At 41.6% G+C, this 21,391-nt stretch overlaps 1 long non-coding RNA gene across 3 annotated transcripts; it reads left to right on the top strand.

The window, feature by feature from the left end:
• The first annotated feature begins 9,527 nt into the window (after positions 1-9,527).
• Positions 9,528-12,482, top strand: LOC109219794. Of its 3 annotated transcripts, none has more exons than XR_002066992.1 (3): positions 9,528-9,933; positions 10,991-11,084; positions 11,861-12,482. It is a non-coding gene; the product is annotated as an uncharacterized LOC109219794 (long non-coding RNA). The 3 variants fall into 3 exon arrangements; XR_002066991.1 differs by having other exon boundaries at positions 10,991-11,970; positions 12,091-12,482; XR_002066990.1 differs by having other exon boundaries at positions 10,991-12,482.
• The last annotated feature ends 8,909 nt before the right edge of the window (positions 12,483-21,391 follow it).

The raw sequence follows: 21,391 nt of genomic DNA, 5'->3' as shown, positions 1-21,391 counted from the left end.
ATGGTGTTCTTTGAATGGGTGACAGGCTATGTGTAGAAAACGTAGATGGGTTGAGACATGCTATTCTTGAAGAAGCCCACAACTCTAAATACACTATACATCTTGGATCCACAAAAATGTACCATGACCTGAAGCAATTTTATTGTTGGGAAGGTATGAAGAAAGATGTTGCTAACTTTGCTTCTAGTTGTTTGACTTGTCAGCAGGTCAAGGCTGAGCATCAGCGACCTGCAGGACTACTACAACAAACTGAGATTCCAGAGTGGAAATGGGAAAGAATTACTATGGATTTTGTCACCGGGCTACCACGAATCCTTAGAGGTTATGACTCTGTATGGGTGATTGTAGATCGACTGACGAAATCAGCACACTTTTTGCCAGTAAAGACTACATATGGCGGAGTGAGGTATGCAAAGATATTTATGAACGAAATTGTCCGACTTCACGGAGTCCCAATATCCATCATCTCTGATACAGGATCACAATTTACCTCACGCTTTTGGAAATCTTTTCAAGAAGCATTGGGTACACGAGTAGATCTTAGTACTACATTTCATCCACAGACAGACGGGCAGTCTGAACGTACTATACAGATCTTGGAGGATATGTTGAGAGCTTGCATTCTTGAGTTTGGAGGTAGTTGGGATGCTTATCTACCTTTAGCTGAATTTGCTTACAACAGTAGCTTCCAGCCCAATATTCAAATGGCACCGTACGAAAGCATTGTATGGTAGAAGATATCGTTCTCCTATCGGATGGTTTGAAGCTGGTGAGACTAACATATTGGGACCTGACTTAGTACAAGAAGCTATGGACAAGGTCCAATTGATCAGACAGAGATTGCTTACAGCTCAAAGCAGACAAAAGTCATATGCTGATAAGAGAAGAAGAGATTTAGTGTTCACAAATAGAAACAAAATGTTCCTACGAGTCTCTCCTATAAAATGTGTGATGCGGTTTGGGAAAAGAGGCAAACTGAGCCCCATGTTTATAGACCGTATGAGATACTAGACCGAGTGGGAGCTATGGCTTATCGTTTGGCACTTCCTCCTGAGTTGTCCTTTATTCATCTAGTTTTTCATATATATCAGACTCATCTCAGGTGCTTGAAGCACCTGCTATACCGCTTGATGAGAAGTTGTCTTACGAGGAGGAACCGATGGCTATTGTTGATAGGCAAGTAAGAAACCTACGGTCGAAGGAAATTGAGCTCGTAAAAGTCTTATGGCGAAATCATACAGTTGAAGAAGCTATGTGGGAAATAGAAGATGCTATGAGAGTCAAGTACCCCCATTTGTTTCAGTCTACAGGTACGTACTTGAGTTAAATTCGGAGACCGAATTTCATAAGGCGGGGAGGATGTAATACCCTATATTTTTTTATAACGGTGTATTGGTCATTAGCATAATGATGATAATAATAATAATAATAATAAACTAACTAGAAAAAAATAAATAATGAAACTAAATAAACAAAACAAAAAAAAAGAAGAAAGAATACAAGTGGGCTTAGCCCATTAACGTGACATAAGTCACAAGGGTTAGAAAAAAATCTGCCAAACTCAAAAAGGGCAAGGGGAAAAGGGACGAAGCATTCTGCTTCAAGAAAACGAAAAAAAAAAAACAAAAGCAAAGAAGGAAAGAAAGAGAAAATAAGAAAAGAGAGGAAGAAGAACAAAGCGTTGGACAAAGGCTTTAAGAAGAATTGGGGCTTGATATTGAAAGTATTAAAGTTCTCCTTCGACTCAAGAGGTTAACCTTCTTCTTCTCATCTGTTGAATTATTTCACTGCATCTATGCAATTTCATGTAGTACAAAAGAATTCAATATCAACATTCTCTTATAAGAAAAAAATATACACTTACGATGGAGATACTAAGGCTATAAAGGTTTGGTCTAAGCACTGATAGGTCTAATTTTAGAGGAATAAATTATACTAAATAGTTTGAAAATTAAAGAATTATGGACTAGTTCTATGATTAAATATAAATCCACAAATTAACACTCAAACATGAAGCCCGATGGTTGGGTATTTAAATTAGCTATGAATTAGCCTAAACATGAAAGTCAACATGAGATCGATATTATGTAATTATAGATTGATTGGAGGAATTTGTACGAATTGCTCGAGGTGAAGCATTTGGTATTTCAGCACGAGTACTGTGAGTAGTAATCTTACCGCAATTTGTGTTTTCATAACTTGCAAGATTTACACATGATTTTTAATATGAATATATAACCGATTATTTTGAGTTGCATGTGGGACAAGTCTTTTACTCGATATGATACCGAAATAGTTATTTGAGATGATTATCGTTGTTTTAAATATACTTGTTGTCACTTGATATGTTCTACCGTTACTTGAATTTACTGTTATCGAAATAAAATTACATGATTTGATGAGAACCGAAATGCCCTATATTGTTTTAAAACATTTTTCTATGAGTATATATGGATACAGAGACAAGTATAAATGGGAGTAGACTTTGAAGGGTCCCGTAGCTAACGGCGTGTCACGACCCTAAAACTGACTCGGTCGTGATGGCGCCTATAGTGAAACTAGGCCAGACGACACAAATTCCAAATCAAACCAGTATTACATAAAAGACATTTTTAAGCTCTTTTAATAAAATTCCATAACATGAGTATAAATAACAAGTGCGGAAAATAACACAAGCCCGACATCGGGGTGTCACAAGTCACAAGCATCTATTAAGGTCTGTCTAAGTACAATAAAGACTATCATAGTCCGAAAATAAAGATACTAAAAACAGTCTAAGGAAGATAAGAGGGAGAAGTGCAAGGCTGCGAACGCCATGCAGCTACCTTGCCGACTCCGAAAAGACCCGCTGGATGAACGATCAGCGCTCGCTATCACGACCCGCAACTCCTGGATCTGCACACAAGGAGTAGGGAGTAATGTGAGTACGCCAACTCAGTAAGTAATAAGAGTAAACAAAAACTGAGCAGTAAGGAATCAGATAATCCCACTTCATAGCACTACAGTAAGTACAGTACGTCTCCAAAACAGTATAGAAATCTTTTATCTCATTTCAAAATCCAATTTTGCTAAAAGAAAATTCTTTGAAAATGTCCTTCTAACAGTTTCAGCAGAGAATCAATGAAGTTTAGGGTAAAAAAATGATGAAAATACTAAATAGCCCCTCGGGCAAGACATGTATCATAAATCGCCCCTCGGACATAATATCAACAGAACCAGCCCCTCGGGCTACCTCATAATCACTCGTAATCAGCCCCTTGGGCAAAACATGTATGAGGATCCCCTCGGTCAAAACATATCTCTCACTCTGGGTACCCGCGCTCACTAGGGGTGTACAGACTTCGTAGGGGCTCCTACAGCCCAAGCGCTATCACAAGCCATCTCGTGGCATAATAAATCAGGCCCTCAGCCTCTCATAAATCACAAAACAGTACAACATGTTGCGGCGCGCAGCCCCATCCCATGATATCCTCACAACACAGGCCCTCGGCCTTGCTCAGTCAGAAACCTCTCAAGCCACTCGGGCTAACAGTAAAACAGGGTGCTCAGCCCAAAATATCATTTATGCATCAAATCAGAGTAACTAAGACTGAGTTATGAAATCAGTAAAACATAGCATGACTGAGTACAGTTATTAAATCAAAGCAGCGAGGAATATTAGTAAAGAATGCCCCTAAGGGTCCAAACAGTTGGCACGAGGCACAAATATGGCGTTCAACCCAAAACATAGTAAAACTTTCTAACATATGATAGTATCAAGTAGTTTCAATCAAATATGCAACTTAATAGTTGCTACGGGACGGACCAAGTCACAATCCCCAATGGTGCACGCCCCTCACGCTCGCCATCAAGCGTGTGTGTCACCTCAAAATAGTACAACGATGTGAAATCCGGGGTTTCATACCCTTAGGACAACATTTACAATCATTACTTACCTCAAACCGGACCAAACTCTAACCCGCGATGCCTTTGCCTATCAACTCGCCTCCAAATGGTCCAAATCTAACCAAAATCAGTATCACATCATTCATACACGCTAAAGGAACAAAGTCCAAGCGAAGATAATCAAATTAACTCAAAAATCCCAAAATGGCCAAACTCGACCCCAGGCCCACGTCTCGGAATCTGATAAAAATTACAACACTAGAATCCTTATCCCCTCACGAGTCTATACATACCAAAATCACCAAGATCGGACCTCAAATAACCCCTCAAATCCCCAATCAAAGCTCTCCAAAACTCAAGCCCAAACCTTCAATTTCACCCCAAACTCCCCACTAATTTCATGATTAGGTAGTGGAAAAATCATCATAAATACCAAATACAAAGCCCAAGTAACTTACCTCACTGAAACCCCTCGATTCCCCCTTGAATTCACGGCTTGGAGCTCCAAAATCGCACAAAAATGGTGAAAGAATGACTGAAATTTGCGAAGGGGATTTTTTATACATTCTGCCCAGCACTTCTGCACCTGCGGCCCAATTCACGCACCTGCGAGACCGCACCTGCGGTCCAAACGCCTCATCTGTGCATTTTACTTAAGTCTCCAGCTTCCGCACCTGTGCCCCAGGCCACGCACCTGCGGGCTCGCTGGTGTGGTCAAAACCTCCGCTCCTACGAGAAATACCGCATCTGCGGTTGCTTCCCACGTCTGCGATCATCGCACCTGCGGTCCTCACTCCGCAAGTGCGTAAACAACAGAAACAACAAAATCTGCAGCGACAATTCAAAGCCAAACCTTTCGTCAACCACCCAAATCCATCCCGAGGCCCTCGGGACCTCAACCAAACATGCCAATAAGTCACATATCACCATTCAAACTTATTCCATTCTTCGGAACACTCAAAACAACCTCAAAACATCAAATCACCCTCGGATTCAAGCCTAAGGATTCCAAAACATTCGAATTCCACAAACAATGTAAAAACCTACCAAACCTCATCCGAATGACCTGAAATTTTGCACACACGTCACATATGACCCAACGGACCTACTCCAATTTTCGGAATTCCAATCCGATCTCGATATCAAGATTTCCACTACCGACCGAAAAATGCCAAATTCCTAATTTTGCCAATTCAAGCCTAAATCTACTACGGACCTCCAAATTACATTCTGAACATGTTCCTAAGTCCCAAATCACCTAATGAAGCTATCCAAACCATAAAAACCCAATTCCGAGATCATTCACCCACAAGTCAACTTCCGGTTGACTTTACCAACTAAATAACCAACTTAAGAGACTAAGTGTCTCATTCCACCCTAAGACCACTCGGAAAACAACACCACCAACACGATATGATGAAATGCAGCGGAACAATACACAAGGAAGCAGAAAAGGAGGAAACAGGGCGATAACTCATGAAATGACCGGCCGGGTCGTTACATCCTCCCCCTCTTAAACAAATGTTCGTCCTCGAACGTGTCAAAAAACATACCTGAAACCTCAAATAGGTGTGGATATCTGCTCCGCATCTCCCGCTCGGTCTCCCAGGTAGCCTCCTCCATGGGCCGACCTCTCCACTGCACTTTTACTGAAGCTATATCCTTTGATCTCAACTTTCGAACCTGCCGCTCCAAAATAGCCACTGGCTCCACATCATAAGACAAATCACCGTCTAACTAAACCGTGCTGAAATCCAAAACATGAGACGGATCACCAATATACTTCCGGAGCATAGAAACATGAAATACCGGATGCACGCTCGACAAGCTAGGTGGAAAGGCAAGCTCATAAGCCACCTCCCCAATCCTTTGAAGCACCTCAAAAGGCCCAATGAACCGAGGAATCAATTTACCCTTCTTCCAAATCTCATAACACCCTTCATGGGTGAAACCTTCAGTAGAACCTTCTCCCCAACCATGTAAGACACATCATGAACCTTCTTGTCAGCATAACTCTTTTGTCTCGATTGCACTGTACGAAGCCGCTCCTGAATCACTTTCACCTTGTCCAAAGTATCCTGTACCAAGTCTGTACCCAAAAGCCTGGCCTCGCCCGGCTCAAACCATCCTACTAGAGATCTACACCGTCTCCCATATAAAGCCTCATATGGAGCCATATGAATACTCGACTGATAACTGTTGTTATATGCAAACTTCGCAAGCGGTAGAAACTGATCCCATGAACCCTCAAAATCAATGACACAAGCGCGTAACATATCCTCTAATATCAGAATAGTGCGCTCGGACTGCCCATCCGTCTGAGGGTGAAAAGTTGTGCTCAACTCAACCTGAGTACCCAACTCTCGCTACACGGCTCTCCAAAACTGCGAATCGAACTGAGTACCTCTATCTGAAATGATGGAAACTGGGACACCATGCAAGCGAACAATCTCTCGGATATAAATCTCTGCTAACCGCTCTGAAGAATAGGTAGTACATACCGGAATAAAGTGCGCGGACTTGGTTAGCCGATCCACAATCACCCAAATAGCATCGAACTTCCTCAAAGTCCGTGGGAGCCCAACTACAAAATCCATGGTGATCCGCTCCCACTTCCACTCTGGAATATCTATCTACTGAAGCAAGCCACCCGGTCTCTGATGCTCATATTTCACCAGCTGACAATTGAGACACCGAGCTACAAATCCCACAATATCCTTCTTCATTCTCCTCCACCAATAATGCTGTCTCAAATCCTGATACATCTTCGCGGCACCCGGATGGATGATACCCCGAGCTATGGGCCTCCTCCAGAATCAACTCTCGAAGCCCATCTACATTGGGCACACATATTCGGGCCTGCATCCTCAATACCCCATCATCACCAATAGTCACATCTCTGGCATCGTCGTGCTGAACTCTGTCCTTAAGGACAAGCAAATGAGGATCATCATACTGGCGCTCTCTGATGCGATCAAACAAGGAAGACCGTGAAACCACACAAGCTAAGACCTGACTGGGCTTCAAAATATCCAACCTCACAAACTGATTGGCCAAGGGATGAACATCAACTGCAAGAGGTCTCTCCCCGACAGGAATATATGCCAAACTACCCATACTCACCACCTTCCTACTCAAAGCATCGGCCACTACATTGGCCTTCCCCGGATGGTACAAGATAGTGATATCATAGTCCTTTAGCAGCTCCAACCATCTCCGCTGCCTCAAATTGAGATCCTTGTGCTTGAACAAGTGTTGAAGGCTTCGATGATCAATAAACACCTCACAAGAGACACCATAAAGACAATGCCTCCAAATCTTTAGCGCGTGAACAATGGCAGCCAACTCTAGATCATGAATAGGGTAGTTCTTCTCATGGGGCTTCAACTGACGAAAAGCATAAGCAATCACTCTACCCTCCTGCATCAACACACACCCAATACGAACTCTCGAAGCATCACAATACACTGTATATGAACCTGAAGCTGATGGGAAAACTAATACCAGAGCTGTGGTCAAGGCAGTCTTGAGCTTCTGAAAGCTCGCCTCACACTCATCTGACCACATGAAAGGGGCACCCTTTTGGGTCAATTTGGTCAAGGGTGATGCAATAGATGAAAATCCTTGAACGAAACGATGGTAATAACCTGCCAAACCAAGAAAGCTATGAATCTCTATGGCTGAGGACGGCCTGGGCCAACTCTGAACCGCCTCTATCTTCATCAGATCAACCTGAATACCCTCACTGGACACCACGTTCCCCAAGAAATCCACTGAGCTGAGCCAAAACTCACACTTGGAGAACTTTGCATAAAGCTTCTCCTCCCTCAATTGCTGCAATACCACTCTCAAATGCTCAGCGTGCTCCTCCTGGCTATGCGAGTATACCAGAATATCATCAATGGATACAATGAAAAATGAGTCGAGATAAGGCGGAAACACACTGTTCATCAAATGCATGAACGCTATCGGGGCATTGGTCAGCCAAAAAGACATCACGAGGAACTCATAATGACCATATCGAGTCCTGAAAGCTGTCTTAAGAATATCCGAGTCCCTGATCTTCAACTGGTGATACCCTGACCGGAGATCAATATTGGAGAACACCCTCGCTCCCTGAAGCTGGTCAAATAAATCATCAATACGAGGCAGAGGATACTTTTTCTTGATTGTGACTCTGTTCAACTGCCTATAATCAATGCGCATCCTCATCGTGCCATCCTTCTTCTTCACGAATAGAACTGGCGTACCCCAAAGCGACACACTAGGCTGAATAAACCCCTTATCAAGGAGTTCCTAAAGCTGCTCCTTCAACTCCTTCAACTCCGCCGGTGCCATACGATACGGTAGAATGGAAATAGGCTGAGTGCCCGGCACCAAATCAATACCAAAGTCAATATCCCTGTCCGGTGGCATGCCCGGCAGGTCTGCAGGAACTACAGCTGGAAAATCCCTCAATATTGGGACTGAATGAAATTACCCTACTAGGAACAAAATCGGTCGAACCTCGCCACTCAATCCATGGCACACCCGGCATAGCCAACGTCACTATCTTAGCATGACAGTCCAAAATAGCACGACATGGAGATAACCAATCCACCTAATATCACATCAAAATCCACCATACAAAGCAATAGAAGGTCCACTCGGGTCTCCAAACCCCCAATAGTCACCACACACGACCAATATACACGATCCACAACAACAGTATCACCCACTGGAGTAGATACACGAACAGATGAAACCAGAGACTCACGAGGCGTATCCAAATAACGAGCAAAATATGATGACACATATGAAAAAGTAGAACCAGGATCAAATAACACAGAGACATCTCTGTGGAAAACTGAGACAATACATGTAATCACCGCATCGGAAGCAATAGCATCGGGTCTGGCTGGAAGTGCATAGAAACGGGCCTGACCACCACCCGATCGACCTCCCCCTCTGGGGCGTCCTCTAGCTGACTGTCCTCCACCCCTAGCTGGCTGGGTGGGTAGTGAAGTAACTGGCGCTGAAGTCGATGACTGACTGCTCTGCTGAGGCGGACCCCCAAGACGACGAGGACACTGCCTCCACATATTCCCCAACTCCCCACACTCATAACAACCCCCTGGTGCTGGAGATGGGGACTAAAGGGAACCCCTAGCACCCTAATGACTAGCAGAAGAACCTGGCATGGAAGAGCCCTAAACTGATGGAGCACGGGATGAACTCTGGACTGGAAGGGCACTAAGTGAGGAATAGCCCTGATGAGAACTATGAGAACCATGGCCCGATGATGCCCACGATGCGAGCTAACTGAGCATGTCTGAATGGACGGCCTCTACCGTGCTGAAACTGACCCCCATGAGGAGCACCACTAAATCCACCCTGACCACGAGGCCTCTTAAGCTCCCTCTCAACCCTCTCCTGACCACGAACCATCTCAATCTATCAAGCTATGTCAACAACCACTACAAGAAAGCTGATCTACAGTGGCGACTTTAAGTGGCAACTCACTTGGTCGCTACAAAAGATTAGGGTATAGCAGCGATTAATGTTGTCGCCGCTGAAAGCAACCTATCAATGACGACTAAAAATGAGTCGCTACAAAAACTAGTGATTTCGCACAGCCCCGGTAAAAGCCACAAAGTATTTGTGATGACTTTTGTTGTCGCAACTGAACCTATCCTATTCAGTCACCCCTAATTGTGCTATTTTGTACAAAAAACGAAAAAATAAACCCTAAAGTAACAAATCTCCTCCTCGTAAAATCTCTAACTTGCTCCACCTTCTCAACCCCAAATCATCTTGAACTTGCTCCTCACTGAAGAGGGTCACACACTATCGATGGTGAACACACTCCTTTTTGTCTCATTATCCGTCAAATCGAGCTCTGACTTCCTTCATCATTTTTTCCTCTCTAGATTTTGTGCTCTCTGCTCTGTTGAGGTGAAAAATCTAATCCTATTTCTGTATTGTGATGCTTTACGGACTATGCTCATATTCAGGAGAAGCGATTACATCTGATGTTGATTGGTGCATTTTTGCGGCATGAGATTTAGGGTAAGCACGATCTTTAGCGATTTTTGGTTATTTAGTGTTGCAAAAGTGTAAAATTAAGGCTTTGCGATGATATGGGATCTTCTTTTTAATATAATATTTGCGCTCTCAAGCTTCAAAATCAGTGGGTTTGATAATATTTTGGAAATTTTAGGGCTTTTTTACTTGAATAACTCGGTGCTTTGGAGTGTTAGATTTTAGGTAATTTTTGAAGCTTTTGGAATGATTCAATGCTCCTTTCTCTTAGTTATTGATTGCTAATAGCATAGATTTTAGGTCTCTGGGTGAGAATTTGTGTTAATTTGCTTTGTTACTTTTTCAACAAATGTTTTAAGATAGGAAAGCAAAATAGACTTAGAGGTTGGTCCATCTTGTGATTTTTTAAATGAAAAGAGAATCTTGGATTTCACATGTATTTGGTTAGTTGGTTTATTAAGTATTTGAGATGCTCATCTAATCAGATTGGTTGCTAAGTAACTAATTGGCCAAATTGGAACCAACTGCTCTTTGTCATCACCAATTTCTGCTTATTTGTTTATTAAATGGATGTCACAAACAGGTTATTCTTGGAGACATTTAACTTATTGTGAACTGCATCAAAATATCTGATAGAATATTCTTCTCATGTTTAATATTACAATAGCCTCCTCTTAGAAACTACCTCATGAACTTTATTCAAGTTTTTATTCTTTTTAATCACCTTGTATTAGATTTTATCATCAAAGTATTGTTCCTTAATGTAGAAGTTGGAAAACTAGTTATTGAAAGCTGTATTGGCATGTGATTAAGTCGAAAGTATTTTACACTTGGCAAGGTAAATCATTTTTTGCTATCTTTAAACCATTTTTATTTCCTCGTTCTTGTAGTGGCGACTAAGTGTCTAGGTTGTTCTTAAATATTAGTCTTAAGCTCATGATAGAATAGTGGCAGTTAAGTGTTCTAGTTTTGTGATAGAGATATTACATGCATGTCCAAGTTATACATTTATAGTTGGTTCATGAGTTACAAACTTGCGAGTTATACACAATTTTTCCTTAGTCATGTATCTGAATGGCCGCAGGTCAGTGGTTGTATTAGCTGAGTTTCTCATGATTTTTTGGGCTTGATGTTGGCTAACTCAATGTGGAGCTACATATAGGGAAAACCAAAGGAAAGTAAGCTCTATTTGACTTTATTCATTTGGTGTGGGTAATTTGTGATTTGATTTGTTGATTTTGTAACTGCATTTCCTCTGTTATCGTGGAGAACCAGCTCTTTTGGTTCTTACTTGTTCGTTTAGTAATTCCATTGTGTCATCCGATGATGGCAATTAAAATTTAAAGAATGGTTCAAGTTGTAAATAAATGTTGAAGGCTATTTGAAACTAGTGAATTGACCTATATATGTTGGTCAGTTAAAATATAGAATGATCTACAAAAAGTTTCCTGGGGAAAAAAGATGAAATAAGAATAGACCTGGAAAGAAAGAAAGGAAAAGCTTGTTGGTAATACACTAATACACCTTGGTATTAGTAGTGGTTGCTTGAAATATCTAGAATATACAACAAGTGTTCAAATAAAAAGTATTCTAATTAAAACCACTTCACAGAACCTGTGATATATTTTGTGCTATTGGATTATCTATAAGATTTTATCTTTTGTTGTTATTTTAGTTCAGTTATTTATATTACAGATAGTGGACAATTGTAGAGTATATTAAACTACCACACTGTTTGCTATTGTGGTCATAGACCAGTAATAACTAATAAGTAGTTGGTTCAGCTAAATCTTGCTTCTGCAATTTGTATTCTTTTTTCCACAATTCAGTGATATTGAATAGACTTAAAGATGTTTAAGTCGCATGAGGTTGACCTTATTGTGCACGGAAAAAGGGATAGAATTGATATTGCACTATGAACACTTCATCTCATAGGATATAGTTTTTCTTGTAGGTCTTCTCAACACACTTTATCTCTGGAATTTGGTTTATGAGTTTCTTGAAGTGCACATCTTATTCCAACCAAAGTAATATGAGATTAAAGCATGAATGCAGTGAAAGGGGGTAACTTTAGTCTTCATTTTGATCGTGACTTTAAAAAAGCATATTAATAGGATTACATCATTCCATTTTTATGGTATCAAAATGTGTTGTCTAACAAATCTTCCGAAATTTCTTCTATAGGTGGTAACGGAACTGTCCAAAGTGTGCGCAAACGATAACGGCATGCCGTCTTATGGAACATCACAAAGGAGCTGCACATGCGGATACGCCAACATTATTCCCTAGAGATTTTGTTCAGGATTTTTCTCGCACCTGCGACTGCATTCTAGGATACGAGAGAAAGTCATGGTCTTCAGGAGGAAATGATTCTAGCCAAGGAGGAGCTCCAAGATATTTTATTTTCATGTTGTAACTTTTTTGCGTGTTTCATGTGTGTACACAAAAAACAGGAGTTACGTCTTATTCCCGAGGAGATCTTTTAAGGAACTAAGAATACCACAGAAGAATGTGTCATTCTGTTTGAAAATTGTCTTCAATGGTGTCTCTTATAATGTTAATGGGTTGTCGTAATATACATTTGTGCAATATTAGTATGAATTTGATGCTGAATATTTGGAAAAAAAATATCAAATACAACTATTTGTGGCGACCAAGGTCGTCACTAATGCACGGTTATAGTCGCCACAACAAGTCATTTTTCAATGGGGATATTTGTCAACTTTTGTGGCAAGTATAGTCGCCACTATTGAGGCTTATTAATGGCGACCCGACAATATTGCCACAAATAACATTTAGTAACGGTTTTACTAGGAGTGACCTTAAAGTCGCTGCTATTTGTTTTTAGTGGCGACTATTGGGGCTTTTGTGGCGATTAATGTCGCCACAAAAAGTGTCGCCACAAAAAGGCCAATTTCTTGTAGTGAACCTCATAAAAGGTAGCACCAGATACTCTCTCTCTGGTCATAAGCAACCTTAGTTGAAAACTGAGGCCATCTATAAACCACCTGATCCTCTCTTGGTCAGTGGGAACCAACCAGACCGCATGACGAGCCAACTCAGAGAATCGCATCTCATACTATGTAACAAACCTATCACCCTGAAGAAGCTGCTCGAACTGCCTGCGCAGCTTCTCTCGGCGAGACTCAGGTACAAACTTCTCCAGGAAGAGAACGGAGAACTGCTGCCAAGAAAGGTGCACTGCGCCAACCGGCCTACGTTTCTCGTAAGCCTCCCACCAACTAAGTGCAACCCTGGAGAACTGGAAAGTAGTGAACGAGACCCCACTGGTCTCCAGAATACCTGCGGTTCGAAGCATCCTCTGACACTTATCCAAAAAACCCTGTGCATCCTCACCGTCAGCACCACTAAATGACGGAGGCTAAAGTCTACCAAACCTCTCCAAATGCGCTGCTCGTCCTCTGGCATAACAGGAGCTACATAGTCCTGAGCAGCTACAATCGGCTGGGCTGGAGGTGCCCCCGGTGTCTGAAGTCCCAGCACGACCTGCTCAGGTGTGCGAGCGGTGGGAGTCTGAGTGCCTCCCCCGGCCTGAGAAGTAGCTGCGGCCGTAGTAACTGAGACCGCTTGAGCCAGGCCAGTGCACACTGATAGAATCTGGGCCAGGGCCTCCTGAAGGCCTGGGATAACAATAGGCACAGCCGGTGCCTGAGCTGGTACTGCTGGAGCGTCTGCAACTGGGACCTAATCATGAACTGGGACGGCTGGTGGATCTGCAGGTGCTACCCTAGCTGTTGTGCGGGCTGCACCCCTGCCCCTACCACGGCATCGACCGCATCCTCGGCCTCTAGTGGCCCCAACTGCTGGTACTGGTGGTCATCCGTCCTGACCGATAGCACGTGTCCTCACCATCTGTGAGAGAATAGAATAATAGAGGTTTAGTTACCAGAATCAACATATTCGCACGACAGGAATTCAAGAACGTGATGTTTTCCTAAAGGTTCTGCAGCCTCTCGAAGATAAGTACAGATATGTCCGTACCGATCCGCAAGACTCTATTAAACCAGCTCATGACTTGTGAGACCTATGTAAACTAGGCTCTGATACCAACTTGTCACGACCCTAAAACCGACCCAGTCGTGATGGTGCCTATAGTGAAACTAGGCTAGGCGACACAAATCCCAAATCAAACCAGTATTTCATAAAAGACATTTTTAAGCTATTAATTAATAAAATCTCATAACATGAGTCTAAATAACAAGTGCGGAAAATAACACAAGCCTGACATCGGGGTGTCACAAGTCACGAGCATCCACTAAGGTCTGTCTAAGTACAATAAAGACTATCATAGTCCGGAAATAAAGATACTAAAAACAGTCTAAGGAAGATAAGAGGGAGAAGTGCAAGGCTGCGAACGCCATGCAGCTACCTTGCCGACTCCGAAAAGACCTGCTGGATGAACGATCAGCGCTTGCTATCACGACCTGCAACTCCTGGATCTGCGCACAAGGTGCAGGGAGTAATGTGAGTATGCCAACTCAGTAAGTAATAAGAGTAAATGAAAATCGAGCAGTAAGAAATCAGATAATCCCACTTCATAGCACTACAGTAAGTACATTACATTTCCAAAACAGTATAGAAATCTTTTATCTCATTAAAAAATACAATTTTACTAAAAGAAAAAATTCTTTCAAAATGTCCTTCTAGCAGTTTAAGCAAATAATCAATGAAGTTTAGGGTAAAAAAAATGATGAGAATCTTAAATAGTCCCTCGGGCAAGACATGTATCATAAATCGCCCCTCGGGCATAATATCAACAGAACCAGCCCCTCGGGCTACCTCACAATCACTCGTAATCAGTCCCTCGGGCACAATATGTGTCAGGATCAGCCCCTCGGGAAAAACATATCACTCACTCTGGGTACCTGCGCTCACTGGGGTGTACAGACTCCGGAGGGGCTCCTACAGCCCAAGCGCTATCACAAGCCATCTCGTGGCATAATAAATCAGGCCCTTGGCCTCTCATATATCACAAAACAATACAACATGGTGCGGCGCGCAGCCCGATCCCATGATATCCTCACAACACAGGCCCTCGGCCTTGCTCAGTCAGAAACCTCTCAAGCCATTCGGGCTAACAGTAAAACAGGGTGCTCAGCCCAAAATATCATTTATGCATCAAATCAGAGTAAATAAGACTGAGTTATGAAATCAGTAAAATATAGCATGACTGAGTACAGTTATTGAATCAAAGCAGCGAGGAATATTAGCAAAAGAATGCCCCTAAGGGTCCAAATCATTGGCACGAGGCCCAAATACGGCGTTCAGCCCAAAACATAGTAATACTTTCTAACATATGATAGTATCAAGTAGTTTCAATCAAATATGCAACTTAATAGTTGCTACGGGACGGACCAAGTCACAATCCCCAATGGTGCACGCCCCTCATGCTCTCTATCAAGCGTGTGCGTCACCTCAAAATAGTACAACGATGTGAAATCCGGGGTTTCATACCCTCAGGACAATATTTACAATCATTACTTACCTCAAACGGGACCAAACTCTAACCAGCGATGCCTTTGCCTCTCGACTCGCCCTCCAAATGCTCGAAATCTAACAAAAATGTATCACACCATTAATACACGCCAAAGGACCTAAGTCCAAGCAAAGATAATCAAATTAACTCAAAAGTCCCAAAATTGGCCAAACCCGACCCCCGTGCCCACATCTCGTAATCCGATAAAAATCACAACACTAGAATCCTTATCCCCTTACGAGTCTATACATACCAAAATCACCAAAATCGGACCTCAAATGCCCCCTCAAATGCCCAATCAAAGCTCTCCAAAACTCAAGCCCTAACCTTCAATTTCACCCCAAATTCCCCACTAATTTCATGATTAGGTAGTGCAAAAATCATCACAAACACCAAATACAAAGCCCAAGTAACATACCTTACTGAAACCCCTCGATTCAACCTTGAATTCACAGCTTGGAGCTCCAAAATCGCACAAAAATGGTGAAAGAATGACTGAAATTCGCGAAGGGGCCTTTTTATACATTCTGCCCAGCACTTTCGCACCTACGGCCCAATTCACGCACCTGCAGGACCGGACCTGCAGTCCAAACGTCGCATCTGCGCATTTCACTTAAGTCTCCAGCTTTCGCACCTGCACCCCAAGCCACGTACCTGTCGGCTCGCAGGTGCGGTCGAAACCTCCGCTCCTGCGACAAATACCGCATCTGCGGTTGCTTTCCTCATCTGCGATCATCGCACCTGCGGTCCCCACTCCGCAGGTGCGGAAACAACATAAACAGCAAAATCTGTAGCAGCAATTCAAAGCCAATCCTTACGTCAACCACCCAAATCCATCCCGAGGCCCTCAGGACCTCAACCAAACATGCCAACAAGTCACATATCACCATTCAAACTTATTCCAACCTTCGGAACACTCAAAACAATATCAAAACATCAAATCACCCTCGGATTCAAGCCTGAGGATTCCAAGACTTCCGAATTCCGCAAATGATGTAAAACCCTACCAAACCTCATTCGAATGACCTAAAATTTTGCACACACATCACAAATGACCCAGCGGATCTTTTCCAATTTCCAATATTCCAATCCAACCCCGATATCAAGATTTCCACAGCCGACCGGAAAATGCCAAATTCCCAATTTCGCCAATTCAAGCCTAAATCTACCACGGACCTCGGAATTACATTCCGAACATACTCCTAAGTCCCAAATTACCTAACGAAGCTATCCGAACCATAAAAATCCAATTGCGAGATCATTCCCCCACAAGTCAACTTTCGGTTGACTTTACCAACTAAATAACCAACTTATATGGCTAAACTGATTATGCCAACTGGATAAATTATCAATATTGATAAATTCAGATTTACACCATGACGTGTGCAATTATCAATAAACTCCAAGTTTATTATGATATGGGTTTTTATATTAATAAACATCCACTTTATTGTGGTATTCTCTTATTTGTGTAGTACAAACTGGAGAATAAAGCGGGTAACTTTTCACATACATATTACCCCGCTATAAGTTGTAGTAATAGAAGATATTAAATCTTTTCTTTATTTATAGTCTCAATATAATCAACCTGCTTTCGCGTATACTTTGGAAACTGAATAAGTTTCTTTGAGACTTACAAAAACACAATACCTTATTGGTAATCAATTGTGTTTCTCCAAAATAGTAATAATTGGCTCTTCCAGAGCTCTCAATTAATTTGGTACTACCACATATTCATTGTAACGATCCGACCGGTCGTTTTGAGCTCTAGCGCGTCGTTCAGCAGTTTGAGGCCATGAGCAGCACCATTTCAGGTATTACGACTTGTACGCGTGGTCGGAATTGAATTTCGGGAAGTTCGGGGTTGATTCGGAAGGAGAATTCTCATTTCGGAAGCTTTAAGTTGAAAGAATCAACTAGGATTGGATTTTTGAGTAAACGACCCCGGAATTGGGATTCGAAGGTTCCAGTAGGTTCGTATGATGATTTAAGACTTGAGCGTATGCCCGAATTGGGTTTTGGATGACCCGAGAGCGTTTTGGCGCCTATTGTGGAAGTTAGCATTTTGGAAGAAATTTCATAAGTTTGGGTTGAAGTGCATTTCAGTGTTATCGACGTCCGCTGGGAATCCGAGTCTGGGAGTAGCTCCGTATGGTGATTCTGGTGTTGGGAGCGTGATCGGAAGTAAATTCGGAGGTCCGTGGGTCATTTTGGAGTCATTTGGCTAAAGATAGAAATTTGAAGGTTTTTGAGAAGTTTGACCGGAAGTGGACTTTTTGATATCGGGGTCGGAATTCGATTTCAAAAGTTGAAGTAGGTCCGCAATGTCGAATACGACTTGTGTGCAAAATTTGAGGTCAATCGGACGTGATTTGCTAGGTTTAAACATCGAAAGTAGAAGTTTGAAGTTCTAAAGTCCATAAAGCTCGGATTGGAGGTCGATTCGTGATTTTGGCGTTGTTTGATATGATTTGAGGCCTCGAGCAAGTCCGTAATGTGTTTTGGGACTGGTTGGTATGATTGGTTGGGGTCCCGGGGGCCTCGGGTGGATTCCGGGTGGTTAACGGATCGAATTTGGAGTTTAAAGAGGAGCTGAAGTTGCTGGTTGCTGGTGTAACTCCACCTGCGAGACTAGGGCCGTAGGTGCGGAGCCGCAGAAGCGGCCCTGTGGTCGCAGATGCGGTATTGGCGGGGGAGAGCTGGGACCGCAGATGCAATCATCTCGCCGCAGAAGCGAGACCGCATCTGCGGAGGAGAGGACGCAGAAGTGGATTAGGCTAGGAGCCCTAGATTCGCAGAAGCGGCGTTTGGTCCGCACCTGCGGAATCGCAGAAGCGGTCAAGAGACCGCAGATGCGGAAAGTGCTGGAGCCAGTGAGTGTTTTAAAAATCGGGATTTGGACATTTTCTCTCATATTTTCTTGGCTTGGGCGATTCTTGGAGGGTTTCAAGAGGGGATTTTCATCATCAACGATAAGGTAAGCTATCCCCACCTATCTTGAGTTAAATACATCGATTATATACGGATTTGAGCATGAAATTGGTAGAAACTTGGGGTTTGAGGGAATACCAAGAAAATTGACATTCTTGGAATTTGACCACAATTACGGGTATGAAATTGAGAGTAAATTATATATTTGAGTTCGTGAGGCTATGGGTAAACTTATTCTTCGAAAATTTTGAAATCCGGGCACGTGGGCCCGAGCACATTTTTGTCAACTTTTCGATCGAGGCTAGGAATTGTTATAAATTGGATTGTAATGAGTAATTGAGCATATATTAATGGATTTGCATAATTATTGGCTAGCTTTGGAGCATTTAGCATCGATTTGAGTCTTCGAAAGGGCGTGGAATGCCGGTTATGGATCTTCGGAGCGGTGTGAGTCTCTTTTCTAACCTTGTAAGAGGGAATTATCCCCATAGGTGAAATAATTGGTCATGTGCTCCTATTTGTGGGGGCTACATACGTACGAGGTGACGAGAGTCCGTGCATAGCTACTAATATGTGTAAATCAGGGTAGTCTAGGACCCAAAAAGCATGCTATACTTGGAATATCTTTGATCTTATTGACTGTTGAATTTCTTAAATCCTATCGAATTGGTAAATGAATTTCTAAGAGGATTAAACCTCATTTCTTAAATCATTAAAAGAGAATTGGCTTTTATTTGGATAAGTGTTCCCCGATAAATTCTTAATTTACTGTTTGAGCATGTATTTCTATGTGTACCTGCGTCGCATGTATGATTCGCGAGCAGGGTGATTGTTTAGTTAAATTTGACCGCGTCGCATGTATGATTCGCGAGCGGGGTAATAGATGCATCTATGGTTCGTGCCGCTCGATCCTCGGCAGTGCACATTTTACATTTATGTTGGATCGGGTCGTACGACATCGGCATGAGTTGCGCATGCTTGCATTGCTTTCCTTGAGATTTATTGATATTGCTATCTGTTCTCCGACTTGAGATAATTGTTAATTGATGGATTATGAATCCGGAGACTTTAAATAAAAAGGAACTTCCACCTGTTTAGTGACTCATTTGAATCTACTGTTGTTCTTAATAAATCCGTGAGTCATCGCATTAATAATATTATTACTGGACCTTTAGTAAGTATCGAAGTTGCCATCTCGTCTCTACTTCTTCGAGATTAGGCGGGATACTTACTGAGTACACGTTGTTTTCGTACTCATACTACACTTGCTGTACATTTTTGTTGCACAAGTTTATGTGCGACTAGTGGCTTAATGGCATAGCGACATGGTTGATACAGAGACTTAGGTGAGCTACACTTATCGAGACGACCCGCAGCTAGCAGAGTCTCCTTCAGAGTATTGTACTGTATTTTCATTTCTGTCCACTTTGTATACCGGACAGTTACTGTATTTTATTTCATTCCCTAGTAAATGCTCATGCACTTGTGACACCAGGTTCTGGGATGTCTATGGATTTATTCAGAAATTTAAAATTGTTAAATGTTTCATTACTTATTCAGCGGAATTTATTATGTATTGTTTAAACGTATAAAGAAATATTTAAAACGAGAAGTTACTAGTTATTTGTTGTTGGCTTGCCTGACAATGGTGTCCGGCGCCATCACGACCCTTAGTGGATTTTGGATCGTGACATTCATCAACATCCATATGGTGAATATCCGTTTTAAGAGAAAGTTATACCATTATGGTTATGGTTAAAATTATATGCAAGATCTGTTTCTTGAATTACTGTTGTCTTTAAATAATCACAATGCCAAAATATTTTGGCATACAATAAGTACGTGACCAATGACCATTTATGCCATAATAATGAAATAATTTTCTTATTTCATCTCGCACTTCTTTCTAGAGGTTAGTGTGGTATATTCACTACCACTAGCACGTTCATATTCTTCCAAGAATGAATACGTATTCATAAATCAAATGTTGTCACACTCATATCATAAATGGACCATAATCATCTATATGTGCTTTATGAAATCTCATGTCAAATCAATGACAAATATTACTTTCACAAAGTGAAGGATTATTTTGGGAATCCTTATTATTCTCATTATCACAATGATGATGATTATAATTTCGTCTATTGCCACGTCCACATCCATTGATACCTTCACGGTAATAATTTTGTCTTCTTTCAGACTTATTTGCTATCACATTCTCTTAAGGGAATGAGAATGGAGCAAATTCAATGGGACAGGTTTTCACTTCTTGTGCTCACGATCATACATGACTTTGATCATGGCAAGACATAAACATTTTACCACTTCGAGTGGTTATAATTTCTTACTAACTCCATTAGAGTTATAATCAAAATTTATTTTCTTGGCTTGTATTTAAAATGACATTATAGAATAAAAGAGAAAAAGACGGTAAAATACATACCTTAAATTCAGAATTTAATCATGAAGGAAGTTCATGGAACAATCGACAATCATTATGCTTAATCTCAAAGCTTCTACTCAATTGGTTAGAGTCTCGTGCTGATAACGTGTTATGAAATAACAAAAGAAGAAGAACAGCATTGCAGAGAAAAGTAGAGAGAGAGAATTCTTATTGATATTGGATGAATTACAATAGAATAGAATCCTCTATTTATAGGGAGAGGGTGACTTAGCCACCAAACAATGAACCCTAGAATCTCTCTAAATATAGACATTCACCATAAATACAATTCTATTTATAACAGATATAACAAAGATATATTAATGGTATAAATGTGATGAGCTTCCATAGCTTGATTGTATATATTAATTTTTCGTCATCAATTTTTAACATTTTGAGTTCCAAATTTAATCACAATGAAAATTAAAAGAAGGAATTGATACTTGGAACGGCATTAGAAAAAAGCAGTGAAGAGATTGAAAATTCGAAGAAAGAGAGTCAATGGTAGAGTGATAGTATGAGAGAGAAAGAGAAATAAAATATTAAGAATTTAAACATAATCCCTTGTTTTAAGGAAGAGTTAAAAAATAAATTAGTTACTATTAAATACT

The sequence above is a fragment of the Nicotiana attenuata genome, unplaced genomic scaffold (assembly GCF_001879085.1).
Source record: "Nicotiana attenuata strain UT unplaced genomic scaffold, NIATTr2, whole genome shotgun sequence".
In the NCBI taxonomy this organism is placed as follows: domain Eukaryota; kingdom Viridiplantae; phylum Streptophyta; class Magnoliopsida; order Solanales; family Solanaceae; genus Nicotiana; species Nicotiana attenuata.
The sequence above is the reverse complement of the archived record's forward strand: the minus strand, read 5'-3'. Positions and strand labels throughout refer to the sequence as shown.